The sequence below is a fragment of the Rattus norvegicus genome, chromosome 10 (assembly GCF_036323735.1).
Source record: "Rattus norvegicus strain BN/NHsdMcwi chromosome 10, GRCr8, whole genome shotgun sequence".
Taxonomy (NCBI): domain Eukaryota; kingdom Metazoa; phylum Chordata; class Mammalia; order Rodentia; family Muridae; genus Rattus; species Rattus norvegicus.
Genome location: NC_086028.1, coordinates 46,734,490 through 46,748,786, shown reverse-complemented (window position 1 = coordinate 46,748,786; position 14,297 = coordinate 46,734,490). Strand labels below are relative to the sequence as shown.

The following is a 14,297-nucleotide window of genomic DNA, read 5'->3' as shown; positions in this document are numbered from 1 at the left end:
GTGTGGGTGCCATCATCTCTTGTGAGTGGGGCTTGTGAGTGCCAGTTCTCTGTAGGCTTCCGTGGTACCTGCTAATTTTTCCCCCTGCTTGTTCCTCACTTTGGGAACACAAGGACTTACCAGGTCCAGTCATGGAAGTGTTCTCTGTTCAGGTGGTTGAGCTTGCCACCACCTTCTCGTTTCATTTCTTCTCTTCACTCCCTGCACTTTACCTCATTTCTTGTCTCCAGACTCTTGACCCAAAGTCTCCACTGTTTCTACTTGCACCCACTTTTCCATATCCGCCTGACCCAAGGCCCTGTGCTCTGTACTATTGCCGATGCTATTTTAGATGGTATTGTTTGTGTTGTGAGTCTTTGTTTCCTATCCCCTCCTTTTTAGGGCACCCAACTGTAGTCTGTAGTGTATTCTGGTACCTTGCTCTGGGTTTCATGCTTAGAGTTGAAAAGGAGTCCTTCTAATGTGCTTCTGGAGCCATTTCAGTCAAAGGTCAAAATCTCACAAGTCTGTGGTCAGACATCTTAGTGCCAAGCACTCCTCTGGATACTGGGAATGTGACAGAATACTAGGAGGCTGCCTTCCATATAAGCCTCATTCTAAAGAGAAAGAAAGAGAACCAGGAGACTGGGCAATGACAGTGTCAGGATGCTACTGCATGTGGGGGTGGAATCTGTTTTCTTCAGTTCCTAGGCTGGTGGTCCCATCTGCTTATCTTATTTTTGAAGGGCTGTTTTTGGAGTTCTTGTTAAAGGCATTTCCGGCAAATATCCCCTTGTGTCCAGACACTTCCTGGACATAGTTGATAACTGAAATTTTTATAGGATTCTTTACATTGGTTACTTCTTTGTACTCCTGCTTGGTAATCTGAACTGAGACTCTGATTTTCTTCTGAAGGGCCATTTTTCTGTGGCCTCCTGTAGAGGGATATGCATTAAGTGACCCTGCCTCAGGGTGGGGACACTTGGTAGAGCCCTTGGAATCTGACAGCTAAGGGTACCTGCTACTTTTATCTATGTAGAGTATAATCCAGAAACTTGGGCTGTAAATTTGGTTTCATTATGGAGGATTCAACAGATGAAAACAGCATAATTCAGTGAAACTCATCACTCAGCTTCAGCATTTTAAATCTAGGTTTCTCCCATGGATTATTCCAAAACAACCCCAAACTTTATTGATAATGGCTTGGCTGTACATCTTTGATAGATTTGGACTTTCTGTAAACTTACTTGGTGGTGATAATGGCTTAACTGCATATTTTTAATAGATTTGGACTTTTTGTAAACTTGGTGAAAATTGCCACTGTTGTTTTATTTGAGACGATTTTATTCTGTAACTCAGGCTTTCCCGTGACTCAGTGACTCTCTAAGCATTCAAGTTACAGTGTGGACAACCAAGCCAGCTTACTCTATTGGCCCTTTTAATTCTTACTCTTTTCTTTTCTCCAGACAGGGTTTTCTCTGTGTGGTCCTGGTTGTCCTGGAACTTGTTGTCTTTAGACCAGGCTGGCCTTGAACTCAAGGGATCCATGCTGAGATTAAAGTGTGCCACCATGCCTGGTTTTCATGGGGATTTTCACATGCTCCATGTTCAAAGCTGACTTTTTCCAGTTGTGAAATAATGATCTCTCTACAAAAATATTCACTTGGCTTGAATTTTGCTGTCACTTCTATTAGGGCAAAACAGTAACAGTTTTGCTATTTTAATTTTGTTACTGCAAAGTATTTATGAAGTTTACCATTGCAGCCATGTTAGACTGGGGATAGAGGTGTGTACCACCCTCTCTAATCACTAAGCTGTTTTCTAACTCTGGTTCGCCTGATTCAGACATCCCCTATGCTTATGTCATGTGGGATGTTGGTTGGCCTCTTTCCAGTTTTTTTCATGTTGTAGCATGGATCAGCACTTTACCTCTTGTTATTGAGTAATCTCTGTATGAGTAGACAACAACTTGTTTACCTTCCTGTTGATAGTCATTTGAAATTTTAATTTTGGCCATTGTGAATAGTTGCTATTTTAATTTAACTGCAAGTTGCTTAATTTGAAATGTGGTGATAGAGTTCATGGATCATGAAAGTATCACGTGTGTGGGGGTAGGAAGTGGTTTGTTTCTGTTTATTTCTACACGTTTTGGAGGCATTTAAGGGCTCGGTCTTCTTTGGGCTTTTGTTAGCTGAACTGCTCCTGTGCTGAAAAGCTCACCCTTTCTCTGGTTCTAGTCTAAGTTTCAGAGTTAGGATGGGTGTAGGACTTAACTGGTGTGAAGGATGTGTGAAATGGTCTGAAACTTTGCTCTTGTTTTCTGAGATAAACTTGTGTTTTCATGGGATTCATCCCATGGTTCCAAGTCAGGGTCTTTGTTTATTTAGCCTACAAAGTTATAAGTTTGTGTTTTCCTGGAGCATGTACTGGGTCCTAGAGATAGGTCAAGTCAGTCCTTGTCAACTCAGTGGGTTCTGGGTGGGTGTGATGGAATGGTCTGCATGCTGGGCACTGCTTTCTTATAGGAGTTACTGGGCAGCAATGAGTTGATAGTAGGCACCTTCTCAAGGGCTGCTTCTAGAAGACAGTGGCCCCATGCTCTGTTGATGGGGACTCATTCATCTCCATCCATGGAGTTGGGGAACATATCATGTGTCCATTTTGGAGGATTCAAAGAATCATTCATCTCAGGGTCCAGGATGAGGAAAATCCCTTTGATTTTTGATTTGTTTTCCACTTGTACTGAGTGTAAATCCACTTGACTTGAGGCTTCTAGGAAGCTCAGTTCAGAGTTTTCTTTTAATCCTCCCTTCCCATTCCCCCAAAGACAGGGTTTCTCTGTATAGCCCTGGCTATTCTGGACCTGCTTTGTAGGCAAGGCTGGCCTCAAACTCACAGACTGATTCTGCTCTGTTTTACCTCGGCCTGGCTAAGGTACTGGCTGTTTATACAAAGTCCTCTAAGATTATTAAGGATGTAGGATCCCAGTCTTTCTATATAGGGCCATAACTTATATCACCATGATGAAAAATATACAAGAGAAAAGTGTAGCTGACCTCCGCAATCATTTTAAGTGTCAACAAACCTTTAGAATGTCTGTTTTAGCAGACTGGGGTCAGATAGACAGGGTATGAACTCTGTACTAAATACTGAGGTTAAAAATCAATGAGATCTGTCTTTGCTTCTTCCCGATCTTTTAGTTATGGCCTTCCTTGCTCCAAGGTTTGGGACAGGACTCTGATTTTGCACATCTTAGGACCCATTTGTGGATAAGGTAAGTCAGTATATGGCCAGCTCCTTGACAGAGTAGTGGGTAGTAGGGAGGTGGTCAGAGTAATCAGGGCTTCCTGGTTAGTGTGTGACTGGCTTTGGGAAGAAGGGACCTTTTTTGGCTTTTGTGACCTGTCTTGGGAAAGAAAGAGACAACAGATAGGAGGATAGAAGATGGTTAGATGGGTCTCAGTTCTGAGGCTGTCCACTGCTGTTCAATTCAACGTGCTCAAGTATGCCAAAACCACCATATTTTGTGGTTTTACTTTGAGTTTCTGACAAAGATCATCAGAGAAATTTGGAAGTATATACTGAAGACTTGACCTAAAGGCTTGTTAAGTCTGACAGTTGTCAACTGTGACTACTATTTATTGATTTCAGACTTATTTTTGTCAGTTTATATCCACCACCCTCCCATTCTCCTACCCATGGGGTTCTGGTGGCTCACTGTCTGTGAGGAGGTCTGAATTTTTTTTCCCTTTCTAGGAGAGCTGTCATGCCCCCCACCACGTGTGGGGGGTTAGTAGGTTAGCAAGTCCTCAGAGGCCTGGGTCAGACGTGAGAGGACCTTTGTGAGAAATAGAGGACTTGGGGATGACCTGGAAGTGTTCTGGTAGAAGGAATGAGCAGTTTGGGGTGCTTTGGTGCTGTTGCTGAGCTCTAGGGTGTAGAGCGAGAGTAGCAGGGCTGGGGGATTAAGGCTGAGTTGTAGAACCAAACTGTTGGCACTGCTGCATGCTCTTTGGAGGCTTCCACAATGTGGTATAGTGGCCCTTTGGGCAAGGTTCCTGAATAGTCACTGGCTCTCATTTTCTCTGTCTTCATGGTATAAAAGAAAAGAGTCATTTGCTGCACAGCACCAAGTGCCTCTAAGACCTTCCAGTCCAAGTGAGAGCAGCATTGCACTGAAGGTCATTTTCTCTTGAGTATGTGTTATCCCTTTGGTAGGCTATGTTGGCTTAACAGGCTTGGTCCTTTCTCCTTAGCCTGTTGCTATTTTTTTAAGGGAAAAAAAAAAAAAAAAAAAAAAAGCAGGAGTCCCAAAAAAGAGAAAACAGGCCTGTTGCCCAGGAAATGTGTTTGCCTGAGGCTAACTGTGGTACAAGCAGGGAGCTGGAACAGGCTGTGGGCCAACCAGACCTCTCCATGACATGCTGTGCCTAGTCATTTCCTTCTGGGGTCCTTGGCATTCATTCTGCATGTGGATAAATCAGAGTTGTATGAATCCCTGTGAATAAGTTTTGTGGTGAGAAAATCCTGGGTGTCTCATGCAGTGGTGCTAGGTCTACCTGGCTGGTTCACAGACCCACCGCCAGTGTGGATGTGTATGTATTGATCTCCCCAAGACTTGATTATCAGTAAGCTGGCAGGAACCTGTGTGCAGTGTGTCCAGCAAAAGGTACGTTTGAAAGCTACATTGAATGTTTTAAAAAAAATTTATTTGCTAGGCACATAAAGGCTATAATAAAAGACTTACAGAGTTTGTTTAGAAGAAAAACAGTTTAGAGCTCAGACAGGAGAATTGTTTTTCTTATCAAGAAAGCACAGTCTGTGGTTACTGATGCTTAGTCAAGCACTCGGTACTTCTGCCCTCTGAGGCCCATGGAGATAGTTTAGAGTAGTTTGTTTGGTCTGAGGTTTTCTCCTTCTGGTGGATGATGTGGGAACATGATTTTGTTGTGGCTCTTGGTGACTGAGAACAGTAGCTTGATGATCTTCCATGCTTTGAGCTTTAGGCCACTTAGGTCTGTTTCCTGATCTAGGGGAAAGTTGAGGGGCGACTGAGGTGGAGATGTCTTTGTATTGAGAGATAAGCTCTTGGGGTAGCAGCTCCTCTCCATTTGCTCAAAGAGAGGATAAGTTGATTGTCCTTGTCGTTGTCCTTCTCTCTGTTGTGTCTACTGAGCTCCTGGAGAGTGAGCTGTGTGTCTGTTTGGTTTGCATGTTCCAGTTTTGTGCCCAGGCCTGCCGGGGATAGGTGCTGGGTAAGCCTGGTGCATGAATGGCTAAACTTAAGGGAGCTTGAGTGACCTGGCACTTTGTGAGAGCACAGACCTGCTTAGGATACCCACTAGGTAGGATTTGTACATGGCTACAGGAGGGCCCACCAGTGGGAAAACTGAGGCTAGAATGGACTGTGGTGGAATCCACTGAAATGGGAAGCTGGAAGGGCTTGGAGGGGAGCCTCACTAAGGGAGGAACAACCTTAGGAAGGCCGGTACCTGCCTGCCCCTAGCTGGCCATTGTTGGTGCCTACCTCTCCCTTGCTCACAGCAGGACGCAGAGATCACAGTGGGGTCTGAATTGGCACTTGCTTAACTAAAGATTTTGGTGTGGCTCTGGTATTTCTTTTTTTAAATCAAAAAAAGTGGATAAGACGTTCAAAAAAATTTTTAGTGAAATGCTCAGTTATAAATGAAAGGTTATTAAAAGACTTCAGGGGCCTGGTGAGATGGTGAGTGCCTTAAAGCACTTGTAAGTTGATTTCTACATCTGCACTGTGGCATGTGTGCTGCCCAATAAATAAATAAATAGACGTCATAAAAAAGTATACTTTGGGAAATATTTCCCTTCAGTCCTGATCACCTAAGTTCTGCCTGCCGTTTTCCTTGGTAATTACTTGGTAGGGTAGCACATGTGTGGCTTTTTTTCCCAAATTCTTTTTTTTTTTTTTTTTTTTTTTTTCTCTTTTGGAACAGGATCTCACCAAGTAGCCCTGGCTGCCTCAAACTCACAGAGATTCACTTGCTTCTACTTCTTAGCTGTTGGGATTAAGGCTGTCTGCCTCTACTCCCAGCTTTTTTCCTCTTTTTATCAAATAAAAGCATATTGTTTATAAATCTCAGCATTCTCATTTCTTTCTATTACTTTTACTTTTTTTGAGGAGTGGTGGTGGTGGTGCCTCACAGAATAGCCCTGGATAGCCTGGAACTCACAGAAATGCAATAGGATCAAGGATGTGGGTGTTTGCTTTGCTCTGTGTGTGTGTGTGTGTGTGTGTGTGTGTGTGTGTGTGTGTGTGTGTGTATGTGTGTGTGTTTTCAACCACCCCTCTTCTGTTTGTATGCATGGAGATTTGCTGATGTGCTATGCTAGCTCATGTGCTTGTGGAGGCTAGAGGTAAGCACCAGGTGTCTTTTTCTCACTTTCTACCCCATCCATCCATCCATCCATCCATCCATCCATCCATCCACTTTTGACATTTATTGATTCTGTCTATGGGCAGGTGTGTGCTGCATCGTGGTGCATGTGGAAGTCAGAAAGACGACAGAAGAGTTGCTTCTCTTTTTGTGTGGGTTCTAGGAATTTAACTCAGGAAATCAGGTCTGATGGTAGGTGTTACCTCTGGAGTCATTTTGACAGATTGTTCGGATTTTCTCCAGTGTTCACATTGCCTTCCCACCAACAGTATGGCTGCTCATTTCCACCACAGCCTTGCCAGCCTCAGGTAGAATCACATGTTTAGATTCCTGCCGACCTGACAAATGTAAAACGTGTTTCAGTATAGTTTTAATTTGTATTCTTCTGAAGTTGAGCTTATCATACTATCACATGTTGAAGGACTCTGTGGATATTTTAAAATTTTAAAGGTTCCTTTCTTCCTGTCTGTCTTGGAGACAGGATCTTACCATGTAATTCTGGCTGCCCTGGAATTCACTACCTAGATCAGGCTGGCTTCAAACTCACAGAGATCTGCTTATCTCTGCTTTCTGAGTGCTGGGATTGAAGCCGTGTCACTGTGCATGGCTAGGATTGAGGCCCCCCTCCACCCCCGGCTGAGGATCAAACCCAGGGCCTACCAGTGAGCTAAATCCCCAACCTTAGGATTGAGGGTTTTGTTTTTGTTTTTGTTTTTGTTTTTTTGTTTTTTGTTTTTTTTTTTTGGGGGTTCTTTTTTTCGGAGCTGGGGACCGAACCCAGGGCCTTGCGCTTCCTAGGCAAGCGCTCTACCACTGAGCTAAATCCCCAACCCCTAGGATTGAGTTTTTTAATTGTGTGTATATATGTGTGTCTGTGGAGTCCAAAGAGGCCACTGAACGTTGGAGTTCCTTGGAACTGGAGTTGTATGTAGCTATGGGTCTTTTAGTGAGGATATTGAGAATTGAAGCTGGGTCCTCCAAAAGAAAAGTCGGTGTTCCTAACTGCTGAGACATCTCTCCAATGTCTTGGATTTCTTTTTTTTTTCCCTTCTTTTTTCTTTTTAATCAGAGCTGGGGACCGAACCCAGGGCCTTGCTCTTGCTAGGCAAGCACTCATGTCTTGGATTTCTTTCTTTTTTTTTTTTTTTTTCCCCCAGAGCTGAGGACTGAACCCAGGGCCTTGTGCTTGCAAGGCAAGCGCTCTACCACTGAGCTAAATCCCCAACCCCATGTCTTGGATTTCTTATCCTACCACTTTTACAATACCCAGTTTATGCTTCATCATGCTAGACGCTACCAACTAAGCCATATCTCCAGCCCTTAAGTTTCTTTCTGTATTTGTGGATCATAGGCTAGTTTTATGTTGCAGATCTTTGTCAGCACTGGACTGGAGTTGAGGACTGGTGGTCTCATTTGTGGCTCATCAGTGAGAGCACAGAGCCTCATCCTTCCAGCTCAGTGGCTCCGTTTAGTTCATGAAGTACTTCTCCAGCAAAGTCTCAGACCCAGTACTGGGGGCTGCTTGCGTTAGCTCTGGGTATAGTGGTAGCACTTGGTCAGGTAGGTGGTAGACACTAACCTTAGTTTGTGTGAACAGCAGGACATACAGGGTCTGTGACTTTGCTGTAGACTCTTGAGGCATGTGTGGTGGAGTTTGGTTTTCTTGGGAGACATGAAGATGCTTCAGGATTGCCCAGTTCTTCTGGCCTTGTTTTCCCCCCATGGTGCAAGGAGGAGAGGAGGCTGGAGTGAGAGAGGCTGATATGTAGCCACCCACATTTTGAGGACAAGTCAACTAACTGTTCTTTGTTGGCCTCATTGTTGGAGTTTCTAAAGCAGAGAGGGTGTTTTTTTTGTTTGTTTGTTTGTTTGTTTGTTTGTTTGTTTGTTTGTTTTTTTGGCAAAGGAAGGAGCCTTTGGGCATGTAGGTCTGCATAACTTGCAGTTGTCAGTGCTAAAATGAGCCCCTAGATTGTTATTTTTCTAAACAAAGCAGGACAGTGGCAGTATAAACACTAAATTAAAACATTTAGCCAATTAGTAGAAAACCAAATGGAAAATAACAACTTTCATTTCCTTTTGATGCTTTTGTTTTGACATTTGGCAACATACTTCTAATCTTTAAAGAATTAAATTATGGTATGCAGACGTGTTTGTCTATGCTTGTTAAATTTAGTATGAAATAGACTCCTCCTCCTGTCCCATGTTAGTCTGCTCTGTTTTGCTTTTCTTCTGGAGACGGTATGGTCAAGGGACCAGTGGGACAGAAAAGATCAGTCAGAATCCTTCAGGCTGCTGGGGATCCCTATAGTGGAATAGGTGCTGTTAGTCTTTCTCCCAAAGCTCTCAGGCCCCTTGCTGATGCTTATAGACTGGTCCTAATTTATAAATGAGGACACATTTTATAGATGGGGTACGTGGTGGTGACTAGGGGTAGGTAGACAGTAATCTTTTTGCCCTTGCTGAGTTGTTTTTAAAGCTGTAACATTATCCATGTACCGTGGTAGGGTTTTGTTTATTTTGTTTTTGAAATAGGATCTGTGTATCTTAGACTGGCCTGACCTTACAGTCTACATACAATACTATACAGTCTTCTTGAGATGATGGAATTATGGATGTACACAAACACCCCACTTTTGTTCTTGATAGGCACTGCTTTACATTCAGTGAGGGTATGGAGGGTAAGTGAGTCCATAGGAGAGAAGGTGGGAAGAATGTGAGTAGGTATGGCTGTATTCATAGCCTGGAGGTGTCATTCACTCTTTTTTTTTTTTTTTTTTTTTTTTTTGGTTCTTTTTTTTTTTTCGGAGCTGGGGACCGAACCCAGGGCCTTGCGCTTCCTAGGCAAGCGCTCTACCACTGAGCTAAATCCCCAGCCCCGTCATTCACTCTTGTAGCAGATGTATGCTAGCACTTGGCCAGGCCCAGCGTAAATCAGTATGGAGATTATCCACCAAGAGTCTTAGTTGTCAGACAATGCTGAGTCTAGGCAAGTTCCTGGGCCTCTCAGTCCTTTGTCCAGACCTGGGCAACAGGTGGTAAGATCGCAGATAGGTAATCCCTCACATTATTGGGGCCTCAGATCTGTTGTGGGATGGATGTGCAGTTGCATGTGTACAGGGGCACCTGCACTATTATTCTTGAGAATCCTTTAGTAGAAGGCAGGTCTTATCTGTTACCATGTGAAAGCGAACCCCTTTGCACCCTACATCCTGATTCCTTATTCTTCCTTGGTCCTTCCAGGTGAACATGTTGACTCCAGGCTCCTCCATGCCTTTCCCAGTACTAACTGTCACTTGCTACATCTGTTTTTGGGATTGTCATGACTAGCTGAGTCGGTTATGAAAACTAAGCTCCTGCTTCTTAAGCCTCTTCATTATTTGCTGTTCTGGGCCTTGGACCTTATGACATATAGTTATCAGGAGTCTTTGATCATGGTGATTTTGATGGCTCTCCTTGCCTTTTCTCACTTTTCTTGCCCTATCCAGCTCTTCTCATTGTGGCATTCGAGTTGTGTCCTGTCTTCGTCGTCCCCACCTGGCCTCTGTCTGTACTCCCTGATGAAGATTTCACAGATACCATTCTGACTAAAAGAAACAAACAGACAGACAAACCCATTTTTAGTAGCTTGGCTGTTGGTAGTATTTCCTAAATACCTTCCAGTGTTGTGAAGTTCAGCGGTAGTTTTCATAGTTCCTTATCAGCCAGGTGGTAGCGTTGTACCCCTTAAATCTCAGTGTTCAAGGCAGAGGTAGGTGGGTCTCTTACTTTGAGTCCTGCCTGGTTTACAGAGTTCCAGGACATCCAGAGATACACGGAGAAACCCTATCTTGAGAAGCAGCAACAATGAACCAACAACAACAAATAGTTCTTTCAAATGCCCTCATACTTTGGCAGTTCCTCAGAGGCACACAATGAACATGGGGATCCAGCAGTTCTACTCAGTAGAACTCCAGTCGTATATGCTCAGGAGAAAATGTAGCTATACAGTATTTATACTTAGATGTTCATAGCATCATTATTCATAATATCCCCAAATTTTAATCAGCCAAAATGGATACACAAATGTGCTGCATTTATATAGATAAGCAGCGCATGGTACGTCCATGCAGTGCCAATCATTTAGCCACGAAATAGAGTGGCTCACTGATGTGGCATGAGTGAGTCTTTATTTTTGGGGTCAAGGTGTCTCTGTGTATTCCTGGTTGTCCTGGAACCTGCAGTGTAGACTAGGTTGGCCTTCAACTTAGAGATCCTTCTGCCTCTGCCTCCTGAGTACTGAGATTAAAGGTGTGTACCACCATGCCCAACTGTATGAGTCTTGGAAATAAGTGGGAAAAAAAAAAGCCAGACATAAAAGGCTGTATATTGCTTGGTTCCATTATATATAAAGAAATCCATAAAGACAGAAAATAGATAGCGGTCGCTAGGGATCTAGAGGTAGGAGGGCAATGACTAGTAATGGATAACGGGGGATTTGAGAAAGATGAAAATGATCTGGTTTGGTAATATTCTAATCTGATGGTAATGCTTGTACAAGATTGTAAATGAGCTGGAACAAAACTGAGTTGTCTGCTTTAGGGTGGTGAAATTTTCTGCTGTGTGATTCTTGTCAATAAAAATAACCACCTTCCCGTACCAGAGGGATAACTAACTGATTTCACATATATTGTTACTCAAAACAGGTATTTGAGTTTAAAAGCAAGTTATTGAGTAAAGAAAATCACAGCTAAAGAGACAGTTCAGTTGTTAGGAGTACTTGCTGCATAGGGACCTGGTTTCAGTCCCCGTATCCACATGTCAGCTTAAAACTATTTGCAGATGACCTGATGTCCTCTCTGGCCCTGACGGCAGTATGTGCGTGATACATGGATGTACATACAGGCAAACTCTTTTACACATAAGAAATCTTTTAAAAAATCCCCCAAGTATTAAAGTGGTAGTGGGTTTCCATTTTTCAGAGAGTCCAGCGTTGCGTAAGAACTGTCACTGTTAGTCATTGGCACTGTGAGGGAGGGAATGACAAGTGCCTTGAAGGGGAATAGCAGGCTGGTTGGTGGGGCTTTGGCTGTACAGCCTTGCATTTTCCTGATGTGTGCTTGTCGGTGGTTGGCCAGCTGCTTCCTCTATTGCCTTTTCCTGCCTTTCCAAGGCTCCCTCTTCTTCCATTAGACGCTGGCGCAGTCTCCCTTCTCCTGGGTAGGGCCACAGGGGTCCTGAAGTCCTCCCTGCCCGTCTCATCAACTGTCTGGAGTGCCCACTTGAGTCTGTTGTCTTGTGTGGGGTGCTGCCCTTTAATCCAGAAAAAAGGTGTTATCTTACATGTTCCTGAATACCTTGTACTTGGTGCCCTTACCATCCATTGTGTAGAAAGTGTCCTCTATTATCAACTAAACTGCCAATACATGTATATGATACTTCATGTTGTAAAATGGAATGGCAAAAATAGTTTAAAATACAGTGCAAAAAGCACTTGGGCCTTAAGATTGAACAGTTCTAGGATTGAGCTGTACCTTGTGTGGAGTGACGGGGATGAAGCTTGGATATAAACAAGTGGTTGTTTTGGCTTGCAATGTGAGGTATAGTTGTTCTTATATTAAAGTAAGGAAATAGTCACATTCTCAGTGGGGCCTGCCTATAGATAACCCTAGCTACTGAGAAACTGAGGAGAATAGCTCATACACAGGCATCTGAGATTAGCCTGGGTAACTTAGTGTAACCCTTCTCACCCCACCCTCCCTTTAAAAGTATGTTTGGCAAGATAGTTCAGTCAGAAAAGGCTATATAGACCTAATAATCTTGAAACCATGGAATGTAAGAGAGAATCCACTCTAAAAAGTTGTCTTCTGACCTCCATGTATGGCTTGCATGTGTGCCCATACTTACATATACAGAAAATAAATTAGATAATAGCAAGGGACTGAAGACCTAGGCCTTAAGCTCTTGCCTCAAGGTAGAGAAGTGAGTAGGGAAGTGGGTCCTCCTTTGACCTTGTGGTGCTTCAGACCTTGAGGGCTATGGTGCCCTGGAACTCACTTGTCTGTGTTGTATATCTGGTTTGTTCATAACCTCTTTATATCCAGCATACCAAATAGAACATTATACAAATAGAAAAGCAGCCAAAAGACATGAGTGCTTGTTCCCTCATTTCTTGGGACTGCTGATGGTATTTGAATAAGAGAGAGAGACTGGGTGATGTCACAAACCTTTAATTCTGGCACTTAGGCAGAGGCAGATTTCTTCATTATGAGGCCAGTCTGGTCCATACAGTACCCTGTCTCAAAAAAAAAAAAAAAAAAAAAGACAAAATGGCTAAGCAAATAAAATGTATTTATGGCCACTCACAATCTGAATGAATTGGATCCTTGGAATATACATGGTAGAAGGAGAGTTTACTTGTACAAGTTGTTCTCTGACGTAGATGCATGCACAGACATGCACCCCGTGCACGCAGAGTTTCATACCAGTCAGTGTTGAACAGTAGATAAAAACCTGGGCTACCTCTGAGGAAAAAAGAAGGAAGCAGTAGTTGGGCATCAAAAAAGGTTACCTTCCAGCCTCTGGAGGTTTGTTTTCTCTGATGTTTTAGATGACAAGAGGCCACTTCACAGGAAGCGTGTAGACTTTAGGTCCTCACAGTCCAAATGGATGCTTTAGCCAAAGAGACATCATTTCCTAAGAATACAAGTTAGGAAAACAAATATATCTATATATTTTAAAAGGATGATCTCAGTAGATAGCCTAGGGTAGTCTCAAACTCAGGATCTTCTTGTCCAGTAAATACCATGGCTGGCTTGAAAAAACACATTCTTGTTCCATTTTGGAGTCTGTGTGGTAAACTGAGACTGCACTGTTTTGTACTCTGACTTGATCTGCCTGGTGAGAAGACACTCTAAAGAGAGGCAGAGTCTTTCCAGTGCTGGCAGCTCTGGATGGATCTGGAAACTCCAGGTCCTGATCATGGACAGGCAAGAAACAGTTGCTCCCCAGCCACTACCTCTAGACACCTAGACAAGAGGGTTTTTCCCAGGCTTGCAGTTCAGATTCAACTGGGAGAAATTAGTTCTAATGGTTTTGAGGGATGGATTAATCTAAAGCCAGAAAGAAGAGAACAGAAAGCTGTTGGGCATGGTGGGAGGCAGAGGCAGGTGGATCTCTGAATTGGCAGCCAGTCTGGTCTACAGAGCTAGTTCCAGGACAGCCAGGGATACACACAGAAATCCTGTCTACAAAACAAAATAACCAACTGAACGAGAAAAGAAGAGAGACTAGAAACCTGAGGTCTGGGATCCTGCTACTTGGTGGTGGCGTAGTTTAGGTTTAGATCTTTACCCTTTTTTATACCTTGACTTCCTTGCCATAAAAATGGAGATGAGATATTTCCCTCATAGTATTATGAAGATTAAAGAGTAGACACCTGAAGCGCCTTGAAACAGCATCTGGTGGGCTCAGGTAGTACTCATAGCTTCTGCTTTTTCCCTTCTGCTTTCTAGAACTCTTCTAGTTCTGATACTGTCCCTGGGAGCCAGGACCTTTTAAAAAGCAGTCCATATGAGAAGAGTACTCTAGCCACACTGGGTCTGGAAGGAGAGGTCATATCTCCAGGTGGTCTCTCTCTGCTTTCTTTGGGAGAGAAATTTCTGTGTTGTATCCCGCTAAGTGTCCCCAGGACCTGGTGAATATCCCCCTGTGACATGCATGTGTCTCTGGGCCAAGTAAGGGAGGAGCTCTTTTGATACCTGTCATTTGCCAGCTCCATTCAGCAGCAGCTGGTATTGCTTTTTGCTAGCCAGAAAAGCAAGAACATCTACTGTCTTCTGGCCACATAGCAAGATGTAGATTCTGTGGTGGGAAGAACTGTCTGGTTGAGCCTGTGCACATTTCCCAGACTGACGAACTGCCAAGAAT

General features: G+C 43.5%; 1 protein-coding gene across 39 annotated transcripts in view; it reads left to right on the top strand.

Annotated features, from left to right (window-relative positions):
* The window catches only part of Epn2 (epsin 2), a 61,891-nt gene that overhangs the window by 10,342 nt on the left and 37,252 nt on the right, over positions 1-14,297 (top strand). For 14 of the 39 annotated variants that reach the window (XM_039086741.2, XM_039086743.2, XM_017597508.3 and 11 more), the window contains exon 2: positions 3,180-3,253. The exons of the other annotated variants lie outside the window; for them this stretch is intronic. The gene's annotated coding sequence lies outside the window, so the exon portion shown is untranslated. The remainder of the gene's footprint in view (positions 1-3,179; positions 3,254-14,297) is intronic. 39 annotated transcript variants of the gene reach the window in all.